Source organism: Triticum aestivum, chromosome 6A (assembly GCF_018294505.1).
Source record: "Triticum aestivum cultivar Chinese Spring chromosome 6A, IWGSC CS RefSeq v2.1, whole genome shotgun sequence".
NCBI classification, from domain to species: domain Eukaryota; kingdom Viridiplantae; phylum Streptophyta; class Magnoliopsida; order Poales; family Poaceae; genus Triticum; species Triticum aestivum.
The window spans coordinates 374362636-374371715 of NC_057809.1; positions in this window are offsets into that span (position 1 = coordinate 374362636).

A 9080-nucleotide genomic window follows, 5' to 3' on the forward strand; every position below is an offset into this window, starting at 1 on the left:
AGTCCGTATACATTATCTGTAGTACGTATTGAACTGTATCTCCTGTTGGGGACATCAAAACGACGCCAGCCCCCAGACTGGCCAACATTTTGGAGCCGTCGAAGTGCATGATCCAGTTTGAATATGTGCCGTACTCTTTAGGGAGTTCGACTTCCGTCCACTCGGCGACAAAGTCGGCCAAAACTTGCGACTTAATAGCTCGCCGTGGCTTGTAAGTTATGTCGAACGGGAGGAGCTCAATGGCCATTTGGCAATCCGGCCCGTGGCGTCGCGGTTGTTTATAATATCGTTAAGTGGTACTTCGGAGGCTACCGTTATCGAACACTCTTGAAAGTAGTGTCGCATCTTTCGGGATGCCATAAATACCGCGTACGCTATCTTTTGATAATGCGGGTACCGTGACTTGCATGGAGTAAGGACAGTGGACACATAGTAAACCAGCTTTTTAAGGGGGAATTTGTGTCCGTCCGTTTCTCGTTCGACGACGAGCACTGCGCTTACTACTTGATGAGCTGCCGCAATGTATAATAGCATTGGTTCGCCAATGTTTGGCACGGCCAGGACTGGGTTTGTTGCCAATATGGCTTTTATTTCGTCGAGTCCGGCCGTGGTGGCATCCGTCCACTCGAAGTGTTCGGTGCGCCGGAGGAGGCGATAAAGGGGTAATGCCTTTTCTCCCAAGCGGGAGATGAAGCGGCTTAGAGCCACCACACATCCGGTCAATTTTTGTATTTGTTTGAGGTCCTTTGGGGTGTCCAATTGTGACAGAGCTCGGATCTTGGCTGGATTTGCTTCAATTCCTCTACCGGATACAATGAAGCCCAAGAGCTTTCTGGCTGGTACGCCAAAAACGCATTTTTCCGAGTTGAGCTTGATGTCGTATGTTCGGAGGTTATCGAATGTGAGCCTCAAGTCGTCTACTAGAGATTCGACATGCTTGGTTTTGAAGACCACGTCATCTACGTATGCCTCCACTGTTTTGCTGATCTGGTTTGCCAGACATGTCTGAATCATGCGCTGATATGTTGCACCGGCATTTTTGAGCCCGAACGGCATTGTGTTGAAGCAGAATGGGCCGTACGGTGTGATGAATGCCGTTGCGGCTTGGTCTTGCTCATCCATTTTAATTTGATGGTAGCCAGAGTATGCATCGAGGAAACACAATGAATCGTGTCCTGCGGTAGCGTCGATGATTTGATTGATGCGGGCAGGGGGGAGGGATCCTTTGGGCAGGCCTTGTTAAGGTCCTTAAAATCGACGCACAAGCACCAGGATTTGTCCTTCTTTGGTACCATTACCAGGTTTGCTAGCCAGTCCGGATGTTTTATGTCTCTGATGAAACCGTCCTCCAATAGCTTGGCTAGTTCCTCTCCCATGGCTTGTCTCTTAGGTTCGGAGAAACGCCGAAGAGCCTGCTTGACTGGCTTGAATCCTTTTAGGATATTTAGACTGTGCTCGGCCAGCCTACGTGGGATTCCTGGCATGTCTGAAGGGTGCCAGGCAAAAATGTCCCAGTTCTCGCGTAGGAACTCTCGTAGTGCGGCGTCGACATCAGGGTTTAATTGTGCCCCGATGTAAGCTGTTTTTGTAGGGTCCGTTGGATGGACTTGGAATTTGACTATTTCATCCGCCGGTTTAAAGGAGGTGGACTTGGATCTTTTATCGAGTATCACGCCATCCCTGCTCACCGTGGAGCGCAGCGCAGTCAGTTCCTCGGCCGCTAGGGCTTCCGATAGTGCCTCGAGGGCCAGTGCGACTGTCTTATTTTCGGCGCGGAGTGCTATGTCTGGATCACTAGCAAGAGTGATGATTCCGTTGGGCCCGGGCATTTTGAGCTTCATGTACCCGTAATGGGGTATGGCTTGGAAGATTGTAAACGCCTCCCGCCCTAATAGAGCGTGGTATCCGCTACTGAATGGGGCCACTTGGAAAGTGACCTCTTCGGACCTGTAATTATCCGGCGTGCCGAACACCACACATAGTGTGGTTTTTCCTGTATAGCGCGCTTCCTGACTGGGAATTATTCCTCTAAAGGTTGTGCTGCTTCGCTCGATGCGGTTTCAGTCTATTTCCATTTTTCGAAGGGTTTCCTCATAAATGAGGTTCAATCCGCTGCCACCGTCCATGAGTACCTTGGCGAGTCAAAAGCCGTCCACTATTGGACTGAGGACCAATGCGGCTTGTGCTCGGGGTGTTCGGAATTTAGGTTCGTCACTGGCATTAAAAGTAATAGCCGTGTCACTCCATGGGTTTATTGTTGCCGCGTGGTAGACCTCGGCAAGGCTGCGGAGTGTTCGTTTTCACATATTATTTGATGCGAAAGTCTCGAAGACTGTTAATACCGTACTGGTGTCCCTGGGCTGGTGCTCTATGGCTTCTGGGGTTAGAAGATCTTCGCCACTTTTGGCCACCTGCCGGAGTATCCAACATGCTCTAAGGCTATGAGTTGGTGTGGCGCCCTCTGCACTGTGAATTTTACAGGGTCCATTGAGCCATCCCTCCAGTACAGTTCCATGCCCTGTAGAGGGTTTTTGCTTTTTGGTGTTTAACCCGGGTGTCTGGCGATAATGCACCCTTTTATTTCGGATTGGGTTTGTATTCAGGGTCGGATTATCCCAAAATTTTATTTCGGTTTTCTAGGCGTTTTCCATCGCACAGTACTTTCGTACTAAGGACACCAAGTCAGCAAAGCGTGTAATTTTGCGGCGACTTATGGCGTTGAGGATTCCCTTGTCCGTACAATTATTGCAGAAGAATGAAATTGCGTCTTCCTTGCGGCAGTCCTTTATCCTGTTCATGACCAGGAGGAATCTGGCCCAGTAATGGTGTACTGTTTCTTCGGGCTCTTGCCTAATTTGGGATATATCGCTTATGTTTGGTTGGGTGGGTGTAATTGAGTCCGAATCCTCACCCAATCTGAGACTCAGGGGCCAAGGAGTTTCCGAACTCGGAAGTTTGGATTCTTGGATGTTTTCCAATGAATCTAGCCCGCTGCCTGACTCTAGGTTCAGGTCTTGAGTGAAGTCCTCCCCTCCGCGGGTATCCGGCTTGGAGGGATCGGGAATCTAGACATAGCTAGTCCTTAAGATAGATGAAGGGTTGCCGCATTGTTCCTCCACCACTGCAATGTGATGGGTGACCTGGGGAGAGTTGATCTCTCTCAGATCGGGTTTAGGCCCAATCTGATCGTATTCTGTAGCGACTCCCAGGGCGGCGATGCGATCCAAGAGCTCGTTTAGGGAAGAGAGCTCCATTGGATCTAACTGCTCAGCGAGTTCCGAGTTGACGTGAAGATTGCTTTCGATGACCTGAGAAGTCATCATCGACACAGCGGCTGAACAGGTGGTCATAAGAAAACCACCTAGCTAGAGAGTTTGGCAGACAGCCAAAGCTCCCTTGGCAACAGTGCCGTCTCTAAAGACGGGATGAGGCATCCTTCCTGATGGCAACGGCACATCGGAACTCTCAATGAAAGCACCAATATCTGTGTCAAAACCGGCGGATCTCGGGTAGGGGGTCCCGAACTGTGCGTCTAGGCCGGATGGTAACAGGAGGCAGGGGACACAATGTTTTACCCAGGTTCGGGCCCTCTTGATGGAGGTAAAACCCTACGTCCTGCTTGATTAATATTGATGATATGGGTAGTACAAGAGTAGATTTACCAAGAGATCAGAGAGGCTAAACCCTAGAAGCTAGCCTATGGTATGATTGTATGTTGTCCTACAGACTAAAACCCTCCGGTTTATATAGACACCGGAGAGGGTTAGAGTTACACAAGGTCGGTTACAAAGGAGGAAATATCCATATCCGTATTGCGTAGCTTGCCTTCCACGCCAAGTAGAGTCCTATCCGGACACGAGACGAAGTCTTCAATCTTGTACCTTCATAGTCCAACAGTCCGACCAAAGGATATAATCCGGCTGTCCGGAGACCCCCTAATCCAGGACTCCCTCAATGTCCCTAGTGAGCCTCTAGTTGACTAGCTCGTTGATCAATAGATGGTTGTGGTTTCCTGACAATGGACATTGGATGTCGCTGATAACAGGATCACATCATTAGGAGAATGATGTGATGGACAAGACCCAATCCTAAGCATAGCACAAAGATTGTGTAGTTCGTTCGCTAGAGCTTTTCTACTATCAAGTATCATTTCCATAGTCCATGAGATTGTGCAACTCCCGAATACTGTAGGAGTGCTTTGGGTGTATCAAACGCCACAACGTAACTGGGTGACTATAATGGTGCACTACAGGTATCTCCGAAAGTGTCTGTTGGGTTGGCACGAATCAAGACTGGGATTTGTCACTCCGTGTGATGGAGAGGCATCTCTAGGCCCACTCGGTAATGCATCATCATAATGAGCTCAATGTTGCTAAGGAGTTAGTCACGGGATCTTGTGTTACAGAACGAGTAAAGAGACTTGCCGGTAACGAGATTGAACAAGGTATAGGGATACCAATGATGAAATCTCAGGCAAGTAACATACCGATGGACAAAGGGAATTGCATACGGGATTGATTGAATCCCCGACATTGTGGTTCATCCGATGAGATTATCGTGGAACATGTGTGAGCCAATATGGGTATCCAGATCCCGCTATTGGTTATTGGTCGGAGAGGTGTCTCTGTCATGTCTGCATGGTTCCCGAACCCGTAGGGTCTACACACTTAAGGTTCGGTGACGCTAGAGTTGTTATGGGAATAGTATGTGGTTACCGAAGGTTGTTCGGAGTCCCAGATGAGATCTCGGACATGACGAGGAACTCCGGAATGGTCTGGAGGTGAAGATCGATATATTCGACGAAGGTTATTGGAGTCCGGAATTGTTCTGGGAGTACTGGGTGATGACTACCGTGACCGAAAGGAGTTTCAGAGGCCCCGTCAAGCGTTGGGGGACCTTATGGGCCAAGGGAAGGGGGCACAACAGCCCACTAAGGGGCTGTGCGCCCCTCCCACACCATCTCACATAACCTGGAGAGGTGGGGGCGCCTCCCCTAAGGCAGCCACCCCTAACGGCTTGGGAGGAAATTTTCCTAGGGGTGGAGCGCCCAAACCCTTCTAGGGTTTCCCCTGTGGCTGCCGCCCCTACCCTAGGGAAACCCTAGGGCGCCTCCTCCTCCCCCTTCCCCCTCTATATAGTGAGGGAGAGAGAGGGCAACCGCACCCCTTCCCCTGGCGCAGCCCTCCTGTCGGTGTCAAAACCGGCGGATCTCGGGTAGGGGGGCCCGAACTGTGCGTCTAGGATCGATGGTAACATAAGACGGGGGACACAATGTTTACCCAGGTTCGGGCCCTCTCTATGGAGGTAATACCCTACTTCTTGCTTGATTGATCTTGATGATATGAGTATTACAAGAATTGATCTACCACGAGATTGTAGAGGCTAAACCCTAGAAGCTAGCCTATGGTTTGATTGTATGTTGTCCTAGGGACTAAACCCTCCGGTTTATATAGACACCAGAGGGGGCTAGGGTTACACAGAGTCGGTTATAAGGAAGGAGATCTACATATCCGTATTGTCAAGCTTGCCTTCCACGCCAAGGAGAGTCCCATCCAGACACGGGACGAAGTCTTCAATCTTGTATCTTCATAGTCCAACAGTCCGGCCAAAGGATATGGTCCGGCTGTCCGGAGACCCCCTAATCCAGGACTCCCTCAGTAGCCCCTGAACTAGGCTTCAATGACGATGAGTCCGGCGTGCAGTTTTGTCTTCGGCATTGCAAGGCGGGTTCTTCCTCCGAATACTCCATAGAAGATTTTGAACACAATGATAGTATCCGGCTCTGCAAAACAAGTTCCACATACCACCGCAGAGAGAATAATATTTCCACAAATCTAATCTGCTGACATGTTTGACAGCATGACATCATACCACGGCCCGGTCATTATTCAAAACGTTTTTTCTCAACCAGCTACTGCACATATCGCGAGGTGGTTTCCTTGGCACATCTTGTCGAAGCAGAGATCGTGTCCCCTTATCACGGGATTCTCATCAATACGGGTATGGGTAACCCAACCGCGCCATCAATTACGGCGTTTGGGGATTAAGCAATTTTACCAGGTAAGTGGGGAGGCGCATCGCATCTTCCGCCCTTATAAAGGGACAAAGATTCACCATTTTTACCCGCGCCTTCTTCCTCCTTGCTTATCAATTCTCGCACACTCGAGCTCCAATGCCGAACTATGTATCCGAGCTCCAACGCCGGACTGTATCCGAGCTCCAACGCCGGACCGTATCCGAGGTGTCATAGAACACCTCGGTTCAAAAAAGTTGAAGGAGTTTAGCCAAGCTTAATGCCGGAAATGCCCTCTATGGAGCCAGCCATTCAAATCCGAGCTTTATGCCGGACTACCTCCGAGGTGATGCACCACCTCGGGCTTGGGCTGATTGTTTATGGATTTTATTTCCGATGCATGTAAATTTATTCGCTGTCAATATGTATAACTAGTAGCCCTCAAGGTGTGTGTCGGTCTAAAACCCGAGATGCACCTGAAGGATGACATAAGACCGCTGATCCCAGTAGTCGCTAAGACTCAGGTTGATTTGCAAAATCGGTCTGAGGATCAACTCCTAGCTCGGCAGAATACTTCGGGACACAAAAAGCGGTGTGCAGAGTCCTCGAGACTCGGGTTGGGTGCGGCTGACCAACCTGAGGATCATAATCTCCTCAAAAACTATATTGCACTTAAATTTTCTGCACTAGATTGACAATGCAGTAGCCCCCGAGACACTAGTCGGGTGGCGACACCAGATCAGGGGATCGATGTGCCCCTTTAATATTAGTAAATGATAAGCCCGAAGCCCAGTAGCCCCCGAGCCTTAATGCGGGCACGGGTGGCCGAATTAAGGATCGATATCCAGAGTAAAATCACAAATTATGTGTAATGATTCTATGTATCCAAGTACTTTACATGATTAATGCTCGGATCCACATTGTACAAAAATTTGTTGACCGACCATCGGCTTCCACCTCCTCGGCCAGTAGCCGAGGAGTGTTTGTCCTACTTTATAAAGCCTTTATGAGGGCAAAGATTTACGACAAACAAGGCAATCTGGCCATACGGTTTTATAAACAGACGTACGCAAAGAGATATGTTATATTACTATTTAACATAGGAAATGTCTTCCAAAGAAAATAGTCCAGCTATCGGTTCCTTTCTTTGGGTTGTCATGCTAAGCATGATCATGAAACCTCAGCTCTAACGTAAGAGCAAAATATTGAGGACTTAGTTTGGGAGGCCAGTTGCTAGCCCCCGGTAGTGTTCGGCGATAGTCGAGGTCAAGCCATAAACACTTCGGCCAATGTTATGAATGGCCCATCATTTTAACACGGGTGACCTCTATCGATCTTATAGTTTAACACAGTCATCGGATCGCTGACCTGTTTGCGCTTATTGCAACAGTCAGTTTTCGGCTTTCTCCACTGAGGCGATTAACCATGCTAGCTGGAAGCACAATTGCAGTGGTTCTCCCTTTGCGCACCTAGCCGGACAAAGCGGAATGTAGGAGGCAAGTACAGGAGCTGGGCAACCCAACTATTGACCGAAGACACAATTCAAAACCGATGCATATATAGCAATATCCGAGAATGTTTTTGCCGAATCTCTAAAGGTGTCTGGCATTGCACTACGAGAGAATGTTTTTGCCGAATCTCTAAAGGTGTCCGACGTTGCACGACGAGACTTATGCTGAAAACACACAAATAGTTTAAAAGTGCCATAAGCTTGGAAAACCAAAAAACGTTAGTAAAAACTTGACGTCCGAACAAGATCAAGTGTTCGGTGCCAATCCGAAAATTGGAAAAAAAATTGTGCTTCTGTCGTGCTTTAACATGACACATCCGATCTCAAGACTTCGCGCGGGTCTGCCTACGGCTTCAAGTTCCTTATCCGAAAGGCGGAGTACTTCTTCGAGGCCAGTTTAGCGAACTAAACTCGAGCGGCGTTTTAGAGAGAAGATAGGCTATCCGTCTATTGATCGTACACTCGAGTCGAAAAAGGAGCGGTAGAAAAAGAATTTGCAACGACGAAGAAGAAAACACATTTACTATAAAACATCTCATATAAATTTGAAGAGCCCCCAAGTGACTTGGGTAAAAGAATTTTATGCATAATGATTGTATGTACCGAAGTACTTCCATCATATCTGTGTTCACCCGAACTTTAAACGCGTCTTAACCGACCGTCGGCTTCTCCCTCTTCGGCCAAGGGACGAAAAGTGTCATGTACTCCACATGTCGAGAGTATCGACAATGTTTCCGATGACCAGGCAATCAGGCCACAAGGCTGTAACAGACAAAGCGCGCTCAGGGAACTTATGCTATATTACTGACGAAGTGTAAGAAGCATCTTCGAAGAAAATAGTACCCTCACCGACACCTTTATTCGGTGCTCATTATTACTCTGAGACTTGTGCAATAGATTTTTTGTACTCATGATTTCCGTTGTGTGCCGACCATGATTGAAAACAATAAGAGCGCTAGCTTTCGGCTTCACCCAGTCTAAGGTCAGAGCTCGGATGACCCGGTCGTGACAATCGCAGAGGTGCTCCCTTTACTCCCTAGCCGAACAATCAGGAACGTAGGGGTAAGCACAGGAGCCAGGCAATGCAGCTTGCAAATCGCTTAGGTCAATAAGGTGCATATTGTGGCGTAATACACGAACAAGGAACGAGGCCGTACAAGTAAAATTATATGCAAGAGGAAAAGCTCCATCAAGGGAGCCCCCAAATAAACGGGGTATTTGAATATGCGCGTCACAAACAAAGTTTTGACAAGGGACTTTGTCACAAACAACTTTGTGCCGAAAAGTATAATGCTTGGTCGAACCGAACAAAATTTAAAACTGAAAGTTTTTGAGCATGAAAGCAACTTAGCTGGTTAATGTGCTCGGTGTTGATGACGTGATTCAGGCTTGTGGCGGGACGAAGACACCCATTGGTCTGTGACAGATCCAACAAGGTTCGTAGTCCTCGTCATGGCCGAGGTCCCAGCCCCCAGGCCTGAGGTGTCCGAGCAAGGAGTTCGGCACTCCGGAGTAGTGACCACCTAATGCAGTCAAAATCGATTACTTGCACACATA